The following is a 23,682-nucleotide window of genomic DNA, read 5'->3' on the forward strand; positions in this document are numbered from 1 at the left end:
CACAGGGTTAGGTTTCTACGTTAGGGTTTTAAGCAAGCATTAGACTTTTAAAATGTGTGTTTCAAGCCATGGTAAATGTGTTATGTGGAAAGGAATATGTTACTTTTCCTCTTTTTTTTCCCCAGAGCAAATCCAACCTGGTTCCGACCTACAAAGGAAGGCATGCGTCGTAAAATATGCCAGATGCATTGTGGCCCCCGCGCAGCGGCCACTTGCTGACGCACTTTTGAGTCAGCCATCGACAAACTACAGGATGAACAAGTGAACCAGTCATGAGATGATCCCTATCTCAAAGTCAGCAGTAAATTGCTCTATTGTGTTTTTACATTTTAAGGAGCACACCTAAGGTCCAACGTTGCCAACGTCCCCCGTGACCTCCTCGTCGTAATAACGATTCTGCCGACTCCGATCCACTGCCGCCACACCTGATTCGCTTTGCCGCTTGGGTGTTCCGCGCTACGCCGCCAACAATTGGATTGTGGCCGTCGAGAAGTTTCCAGCTTGTGAGGCTCTTGGAGGAAATGGGCTCCCTAGGTCCTGTCCTGATGCCGAGGCGATAGTGAGGATTTACGGGTGGACTCTGGTGATTAGACGCAGGCCAAATGGGAACACGGGGCAATCACTGGGCCACTTGCACAGCTGACAAATATGGACACACACACACACACACACACACACACCCAATCAAGGCTTGTGGGCCAGATATGCCCCCCCCCCCACATTTTATGTGGCCAGCGAAAGCTTGCCATATTTCCTTGAATTCAGTTTTTAGCTTGGTTATTAGGTTTCCCACATGGAAATTTAGGCTAAGGGACAAGAAGGGTAACTGCTTGCGGATCCACAAAATTGCAATAAAATTGTGTTGTTTATAAAAAAAAAATTAAAAAAAAAACACCTACACGTGTGGGGACCAGTGGACAAATTAAATTAAAAAACATCACTAATTACGTTTCCCAGCATCAGCGTTGGGCCAATTAAAAGCACTGATATGATAGTGAGACATCACATTTTTTAACTACAGGAATAAAGTAATATTTTTATTCAAGAACAGGGTGTTTATTTTTTCTCGAATGTAGTCCTATTTAAGAGAATAAAGGCATCTTTTCCATAATAAAAGGCAGTGTATTACAAGAATGTTCTTGAAATGTACTTGTGAGAATATGGCTTCCTTCCCTTAAGTTAACTTTAATATAATAATATTACGACTATCTTGGAAAATTTCGTACGATCATTGATCCCAACAAAATATCTTTGTTCATGTTAGGATGATAGGATCTTTTTTTCTTGAAAAGTAGGATATCCTCATATTACAACTTTCTTGTCAAAAATGTTGGTGATTGTAACTTTGCAACTTTTTTTTCCGCAAAAATGTTTAATTCCTATGCAATGTAGGGGTGCACATCATATTTATTTTTAATCGAATTACAAAGGGGTCCTTGGGAAAAATTCTCCCGTCAGGGGGTCCTCGGACCGAAACAGTTTTCGAACCCCTGCTCTAGCAACACGGCGAGTCTGCAAACAAACACAGCACAGCTCAGCTTCTGGCTGGAGGACATCATATTTAGCGACATGCTTTTGGCAAAATGTCAAACTCAAACTCTTACCGTACCCAATGACCCAACTGTGACCTTAAAACCAAGGTATATACCATTACACCCCAAGACATTTTCTTTTATGTGGAGTCACCATGAGGCCAACCATAACTACGAAGTGGCACCCCTACTATACACAGTGTACTTGATATTTGTGTGAATGTGTGTGGCATGACGACACGCACACCCCGATTAGTACTTGCGGTCATGCAGAATGTGCTGTTGATGAGGAATTGTTAAGGTTGTGTAAACTGCTTTTGCATCAACTTTCATCAAGCGTTTGAATATTCATCAGCCTTGGACGCCAGAACAGCGCAGCAAATTGCGTCTCCTTCATATTAAAAAAGCCAATCCCACAAGTCCGGCAGAGCCTTGGAGATGAAACGCTTTCTACTTTCACCGCTTCCCCACAATGCAATCTCAAAAGTTGTTATTTGTGCGGCTTTCATGGCTTTGATGCAAAGACCCGCTTTGATTGGCCGATGGACATTTTTCGGGCTAATTCTGGACGTCGTCGTTTGCGCGGACTTCGCCCAGCTAAGGCTAGCGCCGGTGGGCTAGCAGAAAGCAATTAAAGGCACCACCTGTTTCATCCTCCACTGTGGGGTAATTGGAAACCTCTGTCAGCTGGCGCTCAGCTGCAGCTGCCCCCGAAAAAAATAAAAAAATAAATCTCTAAAAAGAAATGGCTTGGCGACAGGAGCAGTTGTAAAATTCATACGTTTCGTCTTCGGTTCTCCTGATGAAAAGAATAATCCAAACCATTTTCTTTGTAGCATCTTCTGAAGCTTGACGGTGGGAGAGTTTTTCCAAACGCTTCTCATTAAATGTGGTTCAACTGCATGATCCAGGTAGGTTAGCGTGACATAATTAGTCCAAAGTATGACAAAGAAGATTGTTTTTAGGAACCCTGCCAAATTTGAATGATTACAAAAATGTACCAAGTACTGTATATAAAATCAAGCCGTTGTCTCCTCTCTCTCCACAGAATGCGTAAATCCATACGCCGCTGAAAATTGGATGCCACCTCGTCGATCATCCTTATGCCTACACACCTCTACATGTTTGAGCCGCGAAAATATATCCGCTTAAAGCTACTGGCGGCTGGAATATATCGCAGAGGGTGGCCGCGAGGTCTTTCACGCTGCGCCGAGAGGCGCTAGCCACCGGCTAGCTCGTGAGCGAACATGATTGGGTGAGTTACTGGCAATTGCGAATGAAGGCGCTCAAGTTCTTATACCGTGTGGAAGGGCCATGCCTAAGAACTGAAATGGTGAAAAACACTTCAATGCTATATCTCTACTATTAAGCACTATATACAGTATTGTAAATGAAAGTGGAAAAACTTGTGTTGTGAAAAACACAGATCGGCAGATCTTTCTCGTACTTTTGACAGTATATTGCCTCTTTTACCACATCTCAACGCCTTCACGCCCTTCTAAAGGGTCCATTAACATTTCCCGTCTGCTTTCACATTCGCCAAAGTCCGACTGAAGCGGTTAGCGAACTCGATCGGCCGTGAAATTGAGCACTTACGAGCCGGCTTTGTCAATAGCGAGGGACCAAAAGCAAAAGTGACGTCGCATCCGGGAGAATCTCGCCGTAGATGATCTGAATGAAATATTCATAGCGGCGGCGTTCAAGTGGACCACGTGTGAATCTGCAATCGTCTGCCGGTCCTCGGAGAGCTCTTTAACGGCGCTTTAGCAGCTGATGAATAACTCGAGCTCAAAGCGGTCAACGCGCTGGCTCGCTCGGAGGACCTCCTGGTGGTCCTGTTTCAACAGCGCAATGAATGAGTTATGTCTTGCCTGGAAATGACCGACTCCACTTGAGTGTTTGCGTTTGCAATCAATGTGCGTGTGCTCGCTCGGTTAACCGGGGGTTACACACTCAGCGGGGGGAGGGGGGGGCATCGGACCAATACAATATAAGAGCGATATACAATAAGGAGCAGAAAGTGGACTCCTGTGACGAGATGTTAAGGGGCAATCCCTTTCGTTACCTCACGGAAATGATTGGAATCGGCAAATTGACGACGTAGGTGCACGCTAATGCGCGGTATCAAAACCATGCCGAATGTTCGAAAGTACAGTACGTAGATAATAAAGAAGATGCAAATGTGGCACATTACAGGTGTAAATATACTGTGCATTAAATGTGATGTAAATGGCACATTAGAGGTGTCAAGCTATTATAGATGATGAAAATATGCGACATTAGATATGTGGAAACGATTACGTTTCATGTACATAATTAGAATTAGAGGTGTTCATACATTGAAAATAAAGAATAAGAAAAATGTCAATATATCAGAGGTGCATATGGTGCAGTAGGTGTATCGAACATTAAATATAATGTAAATATGGTTCATTACAGGTGTATATGGTAAATTAATTGGATAGATACATTAGAGATGCCTGTACATTAAATATCATTGAAATGTGGTCTGTCAGATGTGTAGAGACATTAAATATGATAAATATGGTAGAGTAGAGGGACATTCATTAAAGATTATGTAAATGTTGTACATTAGGTGTATAGAAAAGAAATGTGATGTAAATATGACAATTACATGGATACAGACATAACATATGGTGTAAATATGCAACATTGGAGTTGCAAATTGTTTCCTTAAATGTGTCGATCATTAAATATGATGTAAATGTAGTACATTATACCTGCATGAAAATTAAATATGATATAAATATGGAACATTAAAGGAGTATAGAACATGAAATATACTGTAAATAATTAGAGGTAAACTGTAAATTACAGGTACATAGATTAAATATGATGTAAATGCAGTACATTACTGTTATATAGACATGAGGTTTAATGCAAATACGGTATAGAAATGGAAATATGAATGATGCAAATATATAAAAACATTGGAAGTGTAGAGACATCTGACCACTCGTTAGTACCTGCAGTGCAAATGCAGCGTGAGATAATGACGACTGGAGGAGAGCCAAAGGCAGCCTGCAGCTTCTTGATGGAAGCGTTGATGAATTTAAGGAGATGAATGGAACAAGTTGTGTTTTTTCTTTCACACTAAGTCCAAATTCCGAGCGGCGGGTTAATCGACGGGGGCGGGACGGCGCCTTGTTGCCCTTGATGCTCTCCCATCCGCCATCCCAGCTGAGGTAGCGCGTTTTGTTTTTTTTTTCCTCTCGAGCCTGTGCGGTCATGACTCTGGCACTGCACCGCCGTCGCCATGGCAACCCTTTGAAAGCGCGCCAGCATCGTTTCCGTTCATTAGCGCATTCTAGAAGCGGTACATTGTTTTTTTTTGTTTGTTTGTTTTTGGGTTTTTTTAAATCACCTCTCTCGCCCTAGATGGTCGAAAGTGAAGGGGCGATGGTTTCGGAAACAGCTGGCACCTGTGTGTGACATGGGCGGCACGCATTACGGACGGAGGCTGCTCTTTGATCCGCACTGACTCACCGCTGCTGGGAATTCATTACATACATCAGAGCAGCAGGAAGCAAACATGAATGGGAGGTCGACGGGTGCACGCGCCTCTCGTCATTGCATCGTTGTCCGACATCGGCGGCCCCGCAGGCAAGAAAAACTATCCACAAATGTTAAAGACTGAATTACATCACTTGTACTAAAATAAAAGGAAGCTATTCTAAAATGTAGCGATTGTCACTACCGTCACATTGACCACAATTATTTGAAAATTCTGCCCCCAAAGCCAGTCTCGAAAAGCCATGCCTGAAAAAAACAGAGGAAGTCATTACAGATGGCATATACGTAGGGTTGGCCATTTCCAGGTGTGCTTCCCCAAAGATTCTTTGAAAAATTCAAACCCCGAAGCCAGTATTACTTAGAAATGTGATATTCGGTTGGCATGTCTATCATAAGTGGACCTGTAAAAAAGTCTCAAGAGGCCATGCCCGGAAAGAGACACGAAGTCTCCTATTTTGGTTCAAAGCAGGCAATTCAGTGTTATTTTTCAGGTGTCCTACATCAAAAATTTGCCAGGCATTATTTTGGGGGAAAATCTAGCCCCTGAAGACAGTTTCGCTTGGCAACATGAGATTTTGGTACACACGGCCATTTCCAGATGTCCTTCAATGACAAACTGCTCCTGGAGATTTTTGCCCATTGCTACCAAATTTGAAACACAAAATAGACAAATGGGCAACACTAAATTAAACATGAAAACAATTGAATTATCATTATAGCCTGTGGGCGATCAAAACAAAAAAGGCTCTCATGCTCCTTTTATTTTATTTTTTGCCATAAAAGGCAATGTTATATTTAGTATCGCGCTTCTTTAAGTTTGCTTAGAAAGCCAAAACGAGCGGCACTAAGATTATTAGACCCTCCATGTTGAAAAAGCTCACCGGCATCGATCTCAGTCACGGCAGGGCTGCTTCCAAGCGTGTGCGTCACGTTCCCAGTGTGGATGATGACACGATGATTTGTTTGGTGAAGCAACGCGTCCTCGCAATGGAAACAAGCCAATCATAGCAGATCAAACTCGGCTCTTCTGCACATTGCAAATCTGTCATTCCTCGCCAGCAGCTTTTTAAGTAATAATAAAAAAAATTTATAGAAGTCCTACAGAGTGGCTGAGGTTCAGGTTTCAACCTGAAAATTTTCTCACGTGCAGTGGGAAAGTGTAAATGTTCAGGTTTTATTCCTAAAAAGTACATTTAATATTATTATAAGTGCTTTAATATAGGAAAATTTAAAATACATACGTAAATAATGATTTTAAATCAGTTGTTCCTGAATAAATGTTTTTAAACAGGTTTTAGTTAAATACAACTGAACTCTACTAAACAAATGTACTGTACTGGATTTAAAAAAAAAATGTCGAGTATTTAATTGAGTGATTCTTTCACATACCTGTAGGGGGAGCTCATAATTGATTGGCGACCAGTTGTGGGCGTACCCCACCAGGGCTCCGGCTCACCCGCGACTCTAATGAGGACAGAAATAGTATAGAAGATGCTTGGGTGGGTGGACAAGTAGCCCCACAGCCCTCCAACATGGATGCTGTGTGTGTGACTCCAAAGTGCCAATGAGACACTTCGACCCTTTGTAGTAATGTATGCCTCCACCTGAGGGCACTGCTTTCTAATCTAATAGAAGATAAGTGTGTTGCACCGCTTCAATTAAGGTGCCATGTTGTGCGGCCGCTCTCAGAATATGATGATTCTGGCATGAGGAGGAAAAAAAAAATAAAAATCATCTAAAGTGAAGCACTTGTTTGGGAGAACTGTGACGCTGCTTTGAAGCCACCGCTGCCGCCTCCTCGCTCTTCGTTTCTTTTGCTCTTCCCATTTTCTTGTTCTCTCCAGGAACAATTACACTCTCCCTCCTTGTGACTCCGTCACGGGCGGGTGGGGGCGAGAGAACCCCCTGGCATCTCTCGCCCTCCTCCTCGCCCTCCTCCTCTTCATCCAGAGAGAATCTTTAAGCCCCTGAAGCCAATTTCACTTAGCGACATGAAATTTGGTCGACGTGTCTATCATGAGTAGATCCACAAACCTCCACAACCTTCTGATGAAAATGTTTGGATCCGCAGGCCCATGTTTTTAAAAAATTCAGCACCCCCACCCAAGCCAGTTTAACCTAGCAACATGACACTTGGTAGCAATGTCTATTTCGGGTAGACCCACAAAAATGTCTCAAGAAGCCATGCCCAGGAAGGAACAGGAAGTTTGTCATTTTGGTTTGAAACAGCCATTTTAGGGTCATGTTAGCCATTTGTAAGTGTCCTTCACCGACACGTATCTTGCGCGTTCTTTGAAAATGTAGCCCCCGAAGCCAGTTCGACTTAGCAACATGAAGTTTGGTACAAATGTCTATCTCGAGTAGACCCACAAAACAGTCTCAAGAAGCCATGCCCAAAAAGATACAGGAGGTCTGCAATTTTAGTTTAAAGCAGACATTTCGGGGTCAATTTGAGCAATTTGGGGAAAAATCCAGCCCCCAAAGCAGATTTTAAGTAGAAACATGAAATTTGGTAGGCATGTCTATCATGAGTAGATCCATAAAAAAAAGTCCCAAGAAGCCATGCCCAAAAAGACAGGAAGTTTGACAATTTGGCTTGAAGCAATCATTTTAAGGTATTTTTTGGGGGACCATTTCCAGGTGACCTTAACTAAAACATTTTTGAAAATTTAGCCCCCGAGCTAGTTACTTGAAACCCTACTTTGAAACCGTTACCATAGCTTAAAACCTGGCATGAATTCCTAACTTGAAGCCCCAACTCTCGAGTTTTATATTTTTAAAAAAATGTAGTTACATGCTTGTCATTGGAGATCACCATTATAAAGTAAACGAAAGTGGAGCCTCAAATGTGAATTCAACCAAGACGTTCAGTCTAGCAAAGAAAAATCGAAAACAAGAAGGAAAGTTTATTTTTGGTTTTGTTCAATTTGACATGACTTGTTACCGGCAAATGGAATTTGCAATTGGAACAAAGTGGGAAAATCCTCCTTGAACGGATCGTGTTGGACTCCCGCACGGTTATTCCTTCCATCAATTCTCCTTTAAAAGCAAAGCAATTCTTTGACGACCACTTTGGCTGATGAAATAAAGAAATATTTGCCTTTGAGATAACTGCGTTGCGGATGTCTGTTTGCACGCGCTGATGACGCTGATGAGCGCGCGCGCGAGAGTGTTAACGAAGCACCAAGACGTCGTTTGATCGTCCGCTAACTGGATTAGCGTTTCCACAGAATAAACCTTTTAAGAGCTCGGACGATAACGGCGTGTCTTTCTTTTTCTTAAGCGGGACGGATGCTCGTTAATTCCCCCGCTGGGTTGCCGTGGAGATGGCGTAAGCTTGTGTTGGTTATTGTGGGTGTGTAAATAAAACAACACTGGGTGACATCCCCTCGTGTCGGACTAATTATTAGACGACTGCGGTGTCAGCCGTGATGAAAGAACACACTTTGCTGATCTTGGCTCTAACCTAATTTTCTATTCGGCACGGTGCTGTCTACAAGCTCGTTTTCAGCCCTAATTGATGAACTAATTAAGGGCAAACACATCAGTTGATCGAGGTAATAATTGTAAAGGCCGTGACACAACGACAACTTCTATTGTCCTATCTGCTGAAGCGCTGACTTTGATTTACTGCAGCAGCGCTTCAAGGGGTTCACGACAGTATTAGGTTTGCAAAGTAGGGTTTGAAGACAGGGTTAGGGGTTTCAATAAAGGTTTAAAGACAGTTTTACAGTTTCAAACAATGGTCAAACAAGGGTTAGAGTTTCATATTAGGCTTTTAAAGCAAGTTTAGGGTTTCTTATTAGGGTTTTAAGCTTGCGTTGAGGTTCCAAATGAGGGTAAGGGTTTGAAATTGGGGTTTCAAGCTTGGATTAGGGTTTGAAGTGAGGGTTCCGGTTATAAATTAGGGTTTTAAAGCAGGGCTACTATTTTAAGCTTGGAATAGGCTTTCAAACAAAGGTTAGGGTTTTGATTTGGGGTTACAAACTTGGATTAGGGTGTCAAACAAGGTTTAGGCTTTTAAATTAGGATTTCAAACTCAGGTTAGGGTATCAAATTAGGATTTTAAAGAAGGGTTAGGGTTTCTAATTTGGGTTCCAAGACAGATTTAGAATTTCAAAGAGCGGTTAGGGTTTCAAGGTATGATTTCAAGTTTGGGTTAAGATTTCAAAAGAGTTAAGAGTTTTAAATTGGTGCTTAATGGTAGGGTTTGGATTTCAGGCCATGGTTAGGGTTACAATGAGTTTTACATTAGCATTTTGACCTTGAGGTTTTGAACAACGATTAGGGGTTCAAACGTTACATGAAGGATTATGGTTTCACGTTATACTTTTAAATGAGGGTTGTAAGGCCGGGTTAGCGTTTCAAGTTAGGGTTTCACCTTCGTTACCCTACTAGCATTCTGGACACTTCATTGGGTACACCTGCACACGCATACAACGCAAGAGGTGTGTCGGGATTGTGTTTTTTGTGCGTGTGTTCGGTCAGATGTTTCAATATGAGAAGTGAGTCAAGCACAAGTTGTAATTCACAGCTCCCATCCAAACAAACTTTTCATCTGTTGTCAAACCATTTAGCTCGCACACTTCCCGGATCCATCACCGATAATTGAATCAGTCAAGTCCAAATTGCACCTGCGGGATTTCCTCACACTCTCAAGTAAAAGAGCTGCGAGTAGTTCACATCATTATTCAAAAGTTTGTGAAGATGAGGTGCTGGGTTCAAGGCCTGCCACCAGACAAATATACATTGCACTGTTGAAATGTTTGAGTTTTTTTCACTTTTATTTTAATCTTGTTCGGTTAAAATGTGTAATGGAAAATATTTAACATTGCTTATTTTAACAATTAAATAACTTTGATTTGTCCATGTTTATTATTGTATTTTAATTATAATGACTTTAAACAATATCAACATTTTAAAAAAAATTGTTTATTTTACTCATATTTTATTATTTGTATAAAAAATATTTGATAAGATTAATGAATTAAAAAAATATTATAATAATACATTTTAGGGTTCAAACACTGGATTTCAAGACAGGGTTAGGGTTTCAAAGCAGAGTTTCAAGGCAGTTTTTGGTTTCAAATTGTTTGTTTCCAACTCTTGTCATGGGTTTGTTTCAGGTTATCAGGTTAGGTATTAAGGTCAGGGTTTTAACTTAGGGTAAGGGATTCAAATTGCGTTTACAAGCTAGTGTTAGGGTTTTTAAGAAAAGTTATGGTCTCAAATTAGGGTTTCAAGGTAAATCCACCGTTTCAAATTAGGGTTTCAAGCTAAGTTTAGGGTTTCTAATGAGGGTTAATGTTGGTATCCTAACAAAAAGGCGTTGAATATTTGGACTGTATGGGTCACATATACCGTGGAAATGCAGAAAAAAAATACCAAATTGTACTGCTTGGTGGAAAGTTGGCTTCTAATCCACTACAAACAAGTCTTGAGAGATGTAAAACATCGTCTTTTTATGGTTGTGCTCGGTGGGCAAGAGAGGAACATGTTTGATAAGTGGAAGCAGAATGAAAAACAAGCATCCAATGAAGTTGAGCGTTAGCGCTTGAACGCACCAGTTGGAACACGCTGTTGTCTATCGACTTGTTCTCCGTTGAAGCCAACAAACACAAAGACAATCTCGTGGCAAAGTGTCGTTCTGTGGGCGTCTTAAATATTCACGGCAGCCGCCGGTCCGAGAAGGAGATCCCTTTCGAGGTTTTTCCAGAGTGGCGACCTGCCGTCTCATACGTAAATATCGAGCCCACGCGACATTTTCGATTGCCGTGACTATCAAGATTTATGGTTTCAAATTAGGGTTTGAAACCAGGATTAGGGTTTCAAGCCTTCGTTAGAAAGCGATTAGCATTTCAAATGAAGGTTCCATTCCAGAGTTAGTGTTTCAAAGAAGGGTTTCAAGTCAGTTTAGCGTTTCAAATTAGTGTTCCAAGTCTGGGTTGTGGTTTCAAGGCAGAGTTAAAGTTGAAAATTCTGGTTAGGGTATCAAACATTGGTTAGGGTTTCAGAGTTGGGTTTGCATGAATGAGAAGACTGCAGGGGGATGAGTGAGGCTACAGGGAGAAGCGATAGCGACGGTGGAGGACTTCAAATACTTGGGGTCAACCGTCCAGAGCAATGGTGGGTGTGGTCAGGAAGTGAAGAAATGGGTCCAAGCAGGTTGGAACGGGTGGAGGAATTTGTCAGGGTGTGTTGTGGGACAGAAGAGTCTCCGCTAGGATGAAGGGCAAAGTTTGTAGGACAGTGATGAGGCCAGCCATGATGTACGGATTAGAGACAGTGGCACTGAAGACAACATGAAGAGGTTGAGGTTCTCTCTAGGAGTGAGCAGGTTGGATAGGATTACAAATGAGCTCATCAGAAGGACGGCCAAGGTTTAGAAGTTTTGGAGACACAGTTAGAGAGAGCACACTTCGATGGTTTGGACACGTCCAGAGGAGAAATAGTGAGTATATTGGTAGAAGGATGATGAGGATGGAGCTGCTAGGCAAGAGAGCTCGAGGAAGACCAAAGAGAAGGTTGATGGATGTCGTGAGGGAAGACATGACGGCAGTTGGTGTTAGAGAGGAGGATGAAGAAGGAAAGAAGGAAAAGAAGAAGTTTTGGGGTCAGAGTTTGGGGTATATTTCGACGTAAGATTGATAATATCGGCCATTATGAAAATTTTTGGGTGGGGTGACTATCACTTGCCAATTTTGCTTGGTCCCGAATCCTCCCGAATAGCGAGAGTTCACTGCAAAAGTCTTTTATACCAGATGAAAACATGAACTGTAGTTTACCAGCCTATTGACTCTTAGACTGGACCTTTAAACGTTACGTTGATTGTTCGGTGAGAGAAATCGCCTTGAAGTTTAATAGCGTCGTTGACACGACGTAACGCCGTCTGTAAGCGTAAACTTCCCGTAATCCCCGCTGTCTGTTCCCAGTGCAGAGCGCTTGGCCCTCGTTCATCTAATCTGCTAAGTAAACGTTTGTGCTTGCATGTCTAAATGCTAATGAATGTTGACATGGAAGCTCTCCGCTCGCCTTTCGCCCGTCGCCAAAAAGCACTCGCACACCAACGAGAATTTATTATTCCCGGCATCACAATGGCGACGGGAGTGTGGAGCGCAGTGCAAACAACCAAAGCGATTCATCAGTCCCGCTGTGATGGTGTGTGTGCGTGTGTAGTTTGAGCATGGTTGCCACCGCAGGCCCGGTGAGTGCAAAGCGACTCTCTCCTCGTACTCGGCGCGGCGCATTATTACACGAGTAAGATGGATCGCCCCGTCTGCTCGCCCTCCATCATAATGTCCCTGTTTACTTATCCCCCGGGAGCACATATATACATTATTAATCCCCGGGCTGGACCGGAGGCACACCGCAGGTCCAGCCTGTGAAAGTCTGCTCCAGTAAAAGGAGTTCCACAGGGAGCACTGCCGGGGCTTTTTTTAAAGTTCACGCTTATTCATTGCTTGATTAGTTATAATGCCTCAAAACCGATGCTATTCGTTAGCCTGTCTATGGTGTTTACCCCCTTTGGATAGCTCAACAAAGTTGGGCACCCTTCTCCATGTTTACAACATCAGCGAAAAAAGTTATAACAAAGGCCATTTACAGCCAATAATAATATGATATGTTGCTAATAAAATTACCCGCAAACAAGACGTAGTGAAAATTACATAGCCAGCCTTTACAGGTATAAACAAATTGCAATTATGTACACAACAACAACATCAAAGTTGGTTTTAATGGATTTTGAGTTGCAAAAAACTATTTTCTAGCTTGTAAATGTGTAATAATAATAACAGAAAAAAAGACCGACAACCAATACAGTTTTAATCTCACGCTCCAACACCTCCAGGAGGGCACGCAGTACAATTTAGGAATGATGGTTTCCTCAACATTGGTATTTTGGAGCCTGAAAATGGGTGTTCTTGTGCATAACAAAAAAAAAGTAGAGGCTTGTCCCAAATGCTAAATTGTTGATAATATGATTTGGATCATTTTTCTTTTGCATTTTTAGCACAAGTGTTGACAACCAACACTGTCCATCACCAGTGGTGGCAAGTAGCCAAGAAAGTGCAAATACAAGTTTTGTGACTGCTTTTATTTTTTTTTTGCAAAATGGCTAATGTATATCATTCAGAGTAAAGATTGATTTTCAAGTCTGTACTTTTTTACTTTTATTTAAATGAGTTGAATCGATGCTTCTACTTTCACCACAATCGTTTTACACAATAATCTGTACGTATACTTCAGTACAGAGAGTGAGTACTTTTGCCACTGCTATCCATGCCTTTCCTGAAGACAGCAGTGTGTGTATGTATACAACAGCGGCGGGCTGAGTGTTTGGGACCCATGCTTTCATACCACCACTATTATAAAAAATACAATACAATACAATTATAGGAACCATCAATCTTCTACTTTTCCTTTCGGCTTGTCCCGTTAGGGGTCGCCACAGCGCGTCATCCTTTTCCATGAGAGCCTATCTCCTGCATCCTCCTCTCGAACGCCAACTGTCATCATGTCTTCCCTCACGACATCCATCAACCTTCTCTTTGGTCTTCCTCTCGCTCTCTTGCCTGGCAGCTCCATCCTCATCAACCTTCTACCAATATATTCACTATTTCTCCTCTGGACGTGTCCAAACCATCGAAGTCTGCTCTCTCTAACTTTGTCTCCAAAACATCGAACCTCGGCTGTCCCTCTGATGAGCTCATTTCTAATTTTATCCAACCTGGTCACTCCGAGAGCGAACCTCAACATCTTCATTTCCGCCACCTCCAACTCTGCTTCCTGTTGTCTCTTCAGTGCCACTGTCTCCAAGCCGTACATCATGGCTGGCCTCACCACTGTTTTATAAACATTGCCCTTCAGCCTAGCAGAGACTCTTCTGTCACATAACACACCTGACACCTTCCTCCACCCGTTCCAACCTGCTTGGACCCATTTCTTCACTTCCTGACCACACTCACCATTGCTCTGGATGGTTGACCCCAAGTATTTAAAGTCCTCCACCCTTGCTATCTCTTCTCCCTGTAGCCTCACTCTTCCCCACCACCCCTTTCATTCATGCACATATATTCTTTTTTACTTCGGCTAATTTTCATTCCTCTTCTTTCCAGTGCATGCCTCCTTCTTTCTAACTGTTCCTCTAGCTGCTCCCTGCTTTCACTGCAGATCACAATGTCATCTGCAAACATCATGGTCCACGGGGATTCCAGTCTAACCTCATCTGTCAGCCTATCCATCACCACTGCAAACAGGAAGGGGCTCAGGGCTGATCCCTGATGCAGTCCCACCTCCACCTTAAATTCGTCTGTCACACCTACAGCACACGTCACCGCTGTTCTGCTGCCCTCGTACATGTCCTGTATTATTCTAACATACTTCTCTGCCACTCCAGACTTCCACAAGCAGTACCACAGTTCCTCTCTGTGTACTCTGTCATAGGCTTTCTCTAGATCTACAAAGACACAATGTAGCTCCTTCTGACCTTCTCCTTACTTTTGCATCAACATCCTCAAGGCAAATAATGCATCTGTGGTACTCTTTCCAGGCATGAAACCATACTGTTGCTCGCAAATACTCACTTCTGTCCTGAGTCTAGCCTCCACGACTCTTTCCCATAACTTCATTGTGTGACTCATCAGCTTTATTCATCTATAGTTCCCACAGCTCTGCACATCACCTTTGTTCTTAAAAATGGGCACCAGTACACTTTTCCTCCATTCCTCAGGCATCTTCTCACGCACTGGAATTCTATTGAACAAGCTGGTCAAAAACTCCACAGCCACCTCTCCTAGATGCTTCCATACCTCCACAGGAATGTCATCAGGACCAACTGCCTTTCCATTTTTCATCCTCTTGAATGCCTTTCTAACTTCCCCCTTACTAATCATTGCCACTTCCTGGTCCACCACACTTGCCTCTTCTACTCTCCCTTCTCTCTCATTTTCCTCATTCATCAACTCCTCGAAGTATTCTTTCCATCTATCTAGCACACTACTTGCACCAGTCAACATATTTCCATCTCTATCCTTAATCACCCTAACCTGGTGCACATCCTTCCCATCTCTATCCCTCCGTCTGGCCAACCTGTATAGATCATTTTCTCCTTCTTTAGTGTCCAACCTGCCATACATGTCATCATATGCCTCTTGTTTGGCCTTTGCCACCTCTACCTTTGCCCTGTGTCGCGTATGTATTCCTTTCGCCTCTCCTCGGTCCTCTCAGTGTCCCACTTCTTAGCTAACCTTTTTCCTTGTATGATTTCCTGTACTGTGAGGTTCCACCACCAAGTCTCCTTTCCTGCCAGAAGATACACCAAGTACTCTCCTGCCTGCCTCTCTGATCACCTTGGCTACAATGGTCCAGTCTTCTGGAAGCTCTTCTTGTCCACCAATAGCCTGTCTCACCTCTTCCCGAAAAGCTGCACAACACTCGTCCTGTCTCAGCTTCCACCACATGGTTCTCTTCTCTGCCTTTGTCTTCCTAATCTTCCTCCCCACCACCAGAGTCATCTTACACACCACCATCCTATGCTGTCTAGCCACACTCTCCCCTACCACTACCTTACAGTTGGTAACCTCCTTCAGATTACATCATCTGCACAAAATGTAATCCACCTGCGTGCTTCTACCTCCGCTCTTGTAGGTCACCCTATGTTCGTGCCTCTTCTGGAAAAAAGTGTTCACTGCAGCCATTTGCATCCTTGTTGCAAAGTCTACCACCATCTGTCCCTCCAAGTTCCTTTCCTGGATGCCATACTTACCCATCACTTCTTCATCACCCCTATTACCTTCACCAACTTGTCCATTACAATCTGCACCAATTAAAACTCTCTCTACGTCTGGGACGCTCAGAACTACTTCGTCGAGCTCCTTCCAGAATTTCTCTTTCACCTCTAGGTCACATCCTACCTGGCATAGCCACTAATCACATTACACATAACACCCACAATTTCAAGTTTCAGCCTCATCACTCAATCTGATACTCTTTTCACCTCCAAGACATTCTTAGCCTTTTAAAATAACCCCGACTCCATTTCTCTTCCCATCTACACCATGGTAAAATAATTTAAACCCTGCCCCTAAACTTCTAGCCTTACTGCCTTTCCACCTGGTCTCCTGGACACACAATATATCATCCATCAATCCATTTTCTGAGCCGCTTCTCCTCACTAGGGTCGCGGGCGTGCTGGAGCCTATCCCAGCTGTCAACGGGCAGGAGGCGGGATACACCCTGAACTGGTTGCCAGCCAATCGCAGGGCACATAGAAACAAACAACCATTCGCACTCACAGTCATGCCTACGGGCAATTTAGAGTCTCCAATTAATGCATGTTTTTGGGATGTGGGAGAAAACCCACACAGGCACGGGGAGAACATGCAAACTCCACACAGGCGGGGCCGGGGATTGAACCCGGGTCCCCAGAACTGTGAGGCTGATGCTCTAACCAGTCGCCCACCGTGCCGCCGTATATCAACCTTTCTCCTAATCATCATGTCAACCAACTCCCGAGATTTTCCTGTCATAGTCCCAACATTCAAAGTCCCCACATTCAGTTCTTGGCTGTGTGCTTTCCTCTTCTCTTTCTCTTTTCTTCTTTGACTTCGACCCACAGTAGCTGAATTTCCAACGGCGCACTGCAGGTTGACGGCGCCGGTGGCGGACGTTGTTAACCCGGGCCACGACCGATCCGGTATGGAATTCTTTGGATGAACGCTCATATTTGTTTGGCAAAGTTTTAAGACGGATGCCCTTCCTGACGCAACCCTTTCATTTATCCGGGCTTGGGACCGGCCTCCAGTTTGCACTGACTTGTGCCCCCCATCGGGCTGCATTATAGGAACCATCAATACTATACAAAATTGCAATATACCAGCTCAAAACTGTGCCCCATACTGTACATCATCTGGAGCAGTTCAGAATCAATATTTATCTAATAAAAAGACAAAAACATAACCAAATAAATAAATTACAGTACACTATACTCAACCAAGGAGGGATTATCAAAAAGTATTAATTTGTTAAGATCACTACAGAAGAGTTTTGCTATTTGAAGTTGGCTGGAACAAGTTTTGCTCTGACCAACCAATCAGCGGACAGAAAAATGCTCGCTGGCCTTGTGAGGACGAATTTGAAATCTAATCTGTTAAAGAAAAACACCCATTGCTCTGATAGATTAAATTACATGGGATACCACTACTGATTCTGAAGACCCTGGGCAGATTAGAATAAAATGGAAACACATAAAGGCTGAAATCCGATTGGACAAAAAAAATAAAAAATCGAACATTCACGTACTAGAAGCAGTGCAGCCAAGAGAAATGCTATGAAAGAGAATAGACGGTTTGGAATAAATGACTCCAGATTCATGGAGCAAATATTAGACTTGAGGTTGTAAAAGTAGGTCAGCGCCTGGTTTTCAAGCGTGTAGGCGTCTACACTCTATATGCGTGTCCACCTTTGGAACACAAACAGCGCTGGGATCAATACTTCAATAAGTGTGTGACCTCAGGCTTTAATAGCAGGCTGAGTCACAATGTGCTCCGAGTTTCATTGTCTCGCGCCGCCGACTCTCGGGCTAATGGTCATCAGCAAAGCCTCGGCGTCCTCTCAGGAGCTTTTCCTTACTCAAACGCCGCCCGAGTGTCACGTCGACGGCGGCGACTCCTCCATCAGCCGCATCGATTCCCAGCGAGGGGCCGAGAATGCTTTTTAGGCAAAAAGCCGTCCGGAGCGAGGGCGAGGACGAGGACGAGGACGGGATGGACATAAATAAACTGATCAGCCAAGGGAGAGAACGCCGCTAATTTAATCTCCCCCGCGGAAAGACACAACAGATCGATTGATTTTTCTAAGTGCAGGCTTCCCATCCGCTCAAGCACCGTAATAATCTTTATATCAATTAGTTGTGCCCATGTGGGAAACCTTGTTCCGTTTCATGTTTTTTTTTCTTAAGATGTCAATTTGGTGACCTGAAAGTGAGCACATTTAGCTACAAGGGATCAACATTTGAAGAAATGACCTTCATTGATTCTACGTGGCCAGATGATTAATCCCTTTCCTTCTTTTTGATAAATAGCAGCATGTCAACTTGGCCCTTCCAGACAGGTTTTGCAAAGTCAGTGTTGGGGTTTCAATTTAGGGTTGGAAGTCAGGGTTAGGGTTTCAAGCCAGGGTTTAACATTACAGTTTCAAGTAAGGTTTCCCTGGATCAGAGTTTCAATCCAGGGTTAAAGACTAAAATCATGTTTAGGGTTTCAAATCCAGTTTAGGCTTTCAGATTAACGGTTCAAAACAAGATTAGTGTGTGAAATTAGGGTTTCAAGCAAAGGTTAGAGTGCCAAAATAGAGTTAAGGTAAGCACACGTTCAAGTTTCAAATTGGGGTTGGTTGCCACTCTTTTGATAAGATTAAACCAATCACACTAGAGATGGACAAATCCGAAGAATGATGGATCCATAACTGATCCATATGATTGATTACCGCACAGACAGCTTCTCAACGCTGAGATCACATATTGTCCTCTACTGTTTGCTCTGCCGTTGATGTTTTGAGTCTGGATGAAAAGTCTTGTAAATATGAAATGCAATTTCCCCCATTTTCCTTCCCCACTAAAAGATGCGTCTGCAAAAGGGTCTGGCGTGACAGGCAGCGTGAACAGTAGCGAGTAAAGGCTGACTGATTAGATTGGGCGTAGGGCAGCTAGCAAATTGCTAACCCGCCGTCCGATCGTTCCTCGTGGAGTTTAAGATGCAATCACCTGGCAGCGGCACAAAAGACACTCTGACACACTTATGCGCCACAGTGGCTTTTTTCTTTTTTTTCTGGTCAATACGTCAGCAATCATAGGCACGCTGCTTCCTGGCCTCCTTTAAATCTCAATGTAGCACAACTGATTGAAGCCAATGTATTATTTTGAAATAGGGTGTCAAGCCGGGGCAACGGTTTTGAGGTTTCAGGGTTTTTTTGTGGTCTACATGCCGGCAATCAAAGCCCATGTATCTTTTCAAATTAGAGTTTCAAGCCACAGTTAGGGTTATCGTCCAGGCTTAGAGTTTCAATGTACCATTTCAGGCTGCAGTTAGGGTTTCAAAGTAACGCCAGAGTTAGCATTTCCAATGAGGATTTGAAGCCAGGTTTATAGTTTTAATATAAGGTCAGGGTTAGTGTATCAAAATAGAGTTAGGGCTTCAAAGCAGGGTTTAAAACCAGAGTTATGGTTTAAAAGTAGGATTTCAAACCAGGAATAGGATTTTAAACCGGGTGATTGGGGTTTCAAGCCAGGGTTAGAGTTTAAAGTCAGGGTTTGGGTTTCAAGCTAGAGTTAGTGTTTTAAAGTAAGGTTTCAAGCCGAAATGAGGGTTTCAAGTCAAGGTGATAGTGTCAAACAAGGGTTAGGGTTGCAGTTTAGGGTTTCAATCCACGGTTAGGTTTTCAAACAAGTGCTTGGCGCTCACAGTTTCAAGTCAGGGTTTGGGTTTCGGGAGGAGCTTTTAGGGTTTCAAAGCCAGCACTGCATCATATGCACAGTGACAACTCGGCACAGCAGCCCGTTTGCTAACAAAAGGAGGAGAAAGGGGAGAAAACAAAGCAGTGTGTATGAACTCGGCAATCCAGCTGTCACATGTCAGCCATTAGCAGTCACATGTCAGATGATTGACAGCCGGGGAACAATGGAGCAGGTGAAGGGGAAATGCACGGTGATGCTCCCCATCTGGAAAAGACATGCGCCGACAACGCAACAAAAGGCGCCACTTCAAAGTAGACAGTTTGTTTTGCTTAATCAAATGCAAATACAGGAGCTCCTCGTTTACGGCGGTGTTCCGATCTTACGGTGGCGACAAAAGCCAAATTTGTCCCTAATTCAAAATGTATCGCTAATGAACTGAGCCATAATTACAGCGGATTAGATTGAAATCTATTGACATTGCACGACACAAGCGCAAAGCAACGAAAGGCAGATTGCATTCAACGAGATGTGCATAGAGACTAATTAAATCGCATATACAGTATACAGCTTGGTATATGATATAAAGATATATGTCAACATGTGTGTGTAATTCAGGGGGGATACATTGCACACACACCCGCGATAAGCGAAAATCTGTCCTTTAGACTTTAGAGAGAGAAAAAAACAAAAACATTCAACTCAAAATTTAACAGAATTATTTTGGCCTTAACTGTACATTCAGTACTTTGCAGAGTTGTGCCTACCCCACTATAATATAGAGGTATGAAATATGACGAGATATGCACTTTGGAGGACATTTATTGGCACATCATTCATGTCCAAATATTGCTACTCCTTTCAGAATGGCTGCAACGCTATGAAGATCAAGATACATTTGCGAACCATTAAATGTATTCAAACACACTTTTAAGAGTATTGTTTTTCTCCTCTCTCACTCTCTCGCTGTCAAGAAATGGAGGAGTATCGTATAACGTAACTTTGAGGAAACGAAAACAAGTCTCCCGATCCCAGTTCTCCAAATAAGATTCATACACTTCAAGCTGTTTACATGTAACTCCCAGTTCAAGTTTATTGCAAAACTGACACATAAAACCAAAGACAATTGTACAGTTAAACATCAAAATGGTCACCCGAACTGTATCATTTCATGACACGAAAGTCCGCTACATTAGTGCAAACATATGATGTGAAAAGCCATAGACAAGCTAACGGGAATCAGCAGCAATGTTACGGTAATTATAAATCTTCAAATGACTCAAAGAGCAGCAACACATACAAACAAGGCATCCAACAAACAGTAATCAATTATTATTATTATTATTTTTTTAATTGAAACACCAAAATGTTCAACCAAACCATCTGATCTTCCGTGACGAAAGTAGAGTAGGCTAGCTTAATGCAAACATAATCATAGAAAGGCAAACAGAAATTAGCATACAGTATATATAAGGGTAGTTCTTAACTTTCAAGCCACTGCTACTTTAACACACAAGGAGCAGCAACACATACAAACAGAGCATACAATAATTCCCACAGGCACCTCTTCCCTGCGGGAATAATGGGAACCTTCTTCTTCTTCTTGCTCTTAATTATGTGCTGCATCTCTTCCAGTAGACCTCAGTGCTGCCCAGCATGCTGTGGCACAAGGTAGTACTACACTAAAGGTGTGCAACTCTAAATTCAAATAAAAATGGCTTGAAAATGTGCAATATAGCAGGGGTTCACTGTAGATGATTTGGACCTTTTTTTCATGTTAGCTGCTGATCATCGAATCAAATCGGTGTTAGCCACAGTGTTCGTCACCATGACTTCGATGTCGGCGTTCAACACAGCGACCTTATTCATAATGACTTGGGGGGCGTTGTGGAGTTCCCGGGGGGGGGCGCCTCCATATTACATGAAAAAGGTCATGAAATAAATGAGGCTGCTCAAACACGACATACGTCTGTCAGGTTTCGATCGCTGCCGACGAACTGTCAGGACGGGTAAATCTACCTCCAAATATTCCGACGCAGAATTAAAGCGCATCGGAAGCACGGCGGGATTAGTCGCCGGCACGGGACGCATTGAAAAGCATCGACGGAATGACTGACAAGCCATCAAGCGGTGCTCCCGACGCCGCACGCCAGCTCCTTGTTGATAAGCCGCAGGCAATTCATCATAGTCAGAGCCCAACGCATCCCCGGTGCACTGGTAAACTGCATTGCGGTAGCCGAGCAACAAAAGACGGTTTACGGACGGCAGCCTGGCTCATCTGTTCAATTATCGCTTGGGTTGCCGCCAGCCAGCCGCGCTGATGTCCAATCAAACGCCATTACGCCTTTTAGTGTACCATCTGATTGGCCAGATGACGGAAGTCTTTGCTAATCGTATTACACCGCTGTAAATGCAAAGGGCACGCTGCTGAATATGCTAGCTGTCTATTGATCCAAGTAGGTCATGTCATGTTTTTATTTTATTTACTTTACTCGTTTATTTGTTCGGAAGGATGGACAGAAAACACTCAACTCAAGAGTACAGAGACCCGGTACCAGATATAGATTTGCTGATAATTTCCATCTTCAGTCTCTTATATCAATGAAGATCACTTTACCTCTCTCTAGTTTTGCCATCTGCGTTGGTTGAAAAAGTATCAAGTCTGTTTTGCCAAAGTAAGAAGTAGAAAATGTAGATATCTGTTTTCAAATGTAGGGAGTAAAAGTAAACAACTGTAAGAAAAATAAAGACCTGATACCTGAAAAGTCAATTTAAGTGCAGTCACCAAGTATTTGTAGTTCCTACTTCCCACCGCTGATGTATACTGTACACACATAAATAAATAACATTATTCACATCTATACAGTAACAAAGTGCATTACTCAAATAGTATGCGCAAATATACGGAACACATCGGACACAAATACATGTGAAATCTTTAAAAAAAAAAAGCACGCAGCTAAGCCTATTATGCACTTTACATGACATTTGCAGTAGGGCACTTTTTGGGGGGAGAAAAAAAGCACCACTGCCAAGTATTTGTCTGTGAAAATTGTGTATATGATTATTTAAGGTTCACCGTTCACGAATTCTGCGCTCTTTCTACGATGCTACAACATGCCGCCTAAGCACTGGCCAAAAGGAAAGTAGTAATAGGTGTTTGGATGCTGGGAAAAAAAAAAAAAAAAAGATTCAAATCTTATTTGGCGTTCAGGAGCCCAGACAGGGGGGAAGCAAAATATGTTTAAAATAATGTCATTGCCGTATGCTTTCTCTCGAAGCCAAGAGGGGGGGAAATATATTACAATCAGAAATCGTCTTTTTTTTTTTTTTTTTATTTAACCTGCGGGACATGACAGAAAGTCCAGCCGCTGGATGCAACGCGAAGCAACTCCTGCGAGATTTGGCCGTTCTCGCTAATAAGCCGTGAATATGGATTTATTGCCTCCCCTTTCAGGCAATCCACTCGGGGTACACTCGGCAATGACCTCACAAGCCATTCCCCGTGATAGATTCGGGCGCTGATAGCCATTTTAATAATACTGTTTGTTACTAAGTGCGTCTGAGTCAGCAGGGCATAGCGGCACACGCTTAATGGGCCACAATAAATGGCCACGGCAAGGGAAGCGCTAATCACGCCATTAACATTGAACGCCGGCCAAGCGACAGCGGCCATGTTTGTTTGAAGCGGCCCGAAATGAACGTGGAGCAAATCGAATTAAGGACGAGCCCCCGCCTCTCGTTTTTGTATAGAGCGTGTCGCTGTTGCCTTTAGAAACATATCACGTGTTTCAATTTGATTGTACATTCACTTTTTTATATGAGGACGCTGCTGGGGTTCTACAGTAGAAAAAAATGAAAATGTTTATGATGCGATGGCCCGATATGAAAACTGTCAGATATAATTTGAGATGGAATCTCGCTCTCTTGCCTTAAAAGTCAAACTATCCTTTTTTTTCCCATGTGTACTGATGCCATATTGTATCTATCAAATCATAATTCGAGTGAATTATATCACATAATGTAAGTTAATCATAGTCTATCATATTGTCTTGTATTGCATCATAATCAGAGTGAATTGTATCGTAATTGGAGTGTCAATCCTTTAATATCATATTGTAATTGAAGTGAGTCGTATCGTGACTGGAGTGAATCATAAAACATCTT

General features: G+C 42.9%; 2 long non-coding RNA genes across 2 annotated transcripts in view; both read left to right on the forward strand.

Annotated features, from left to right (window-relative positions):
- The window catches only part of LOC133470401 (uncharacterized), a 70,645-nt gene extending 69,983 nt beyond the window's left edge, over positions 1-662 (forward strand). The window contains exon 3 of the long non-coding RNA XR_009785971.1: positions 126-662. This is a non-coding gene — a long non-coding RNA (uncharacterized LOC133470401). The remainder of the gene's footprint in view (positions 1-125) is intronic.
- Positions 663-2,069: 1,407 nt separating this feature from the next.
- Positions 2,070-5,227, forward strand: LOC133470478 (uncharacterized). The gene is made up of 3 exons (XR_009785990.1): positions 2,070-2,443; positions 2,581-2,787; positions 4,932-5,227. It is a non-coding gene; the product is annotated as an uncharacterized LOC133470478 (long non-coding RNA).
- Positions 5,228-23,682: the final 18,455 nt, after the last annotated feature.

This window comes from Phyllopteryx taeniolatus, chromosome 20 (assembly GCF_024500385.1).
Source record: "Phyllopteryx taeniolatus isolate TA_2022b chromosome 20, UOR_Ptae_1.2, whole genome shotgun sequence".
In the NCBI taxonomy this organism is placed as follows: domain Eukaryota; kingdom Metazoa; phylum Chordata; class Actinopteri; order Syngnathiformes; family Syngnathidae; genus Phyllopteryx; species Phyllopteryx taeniolatus.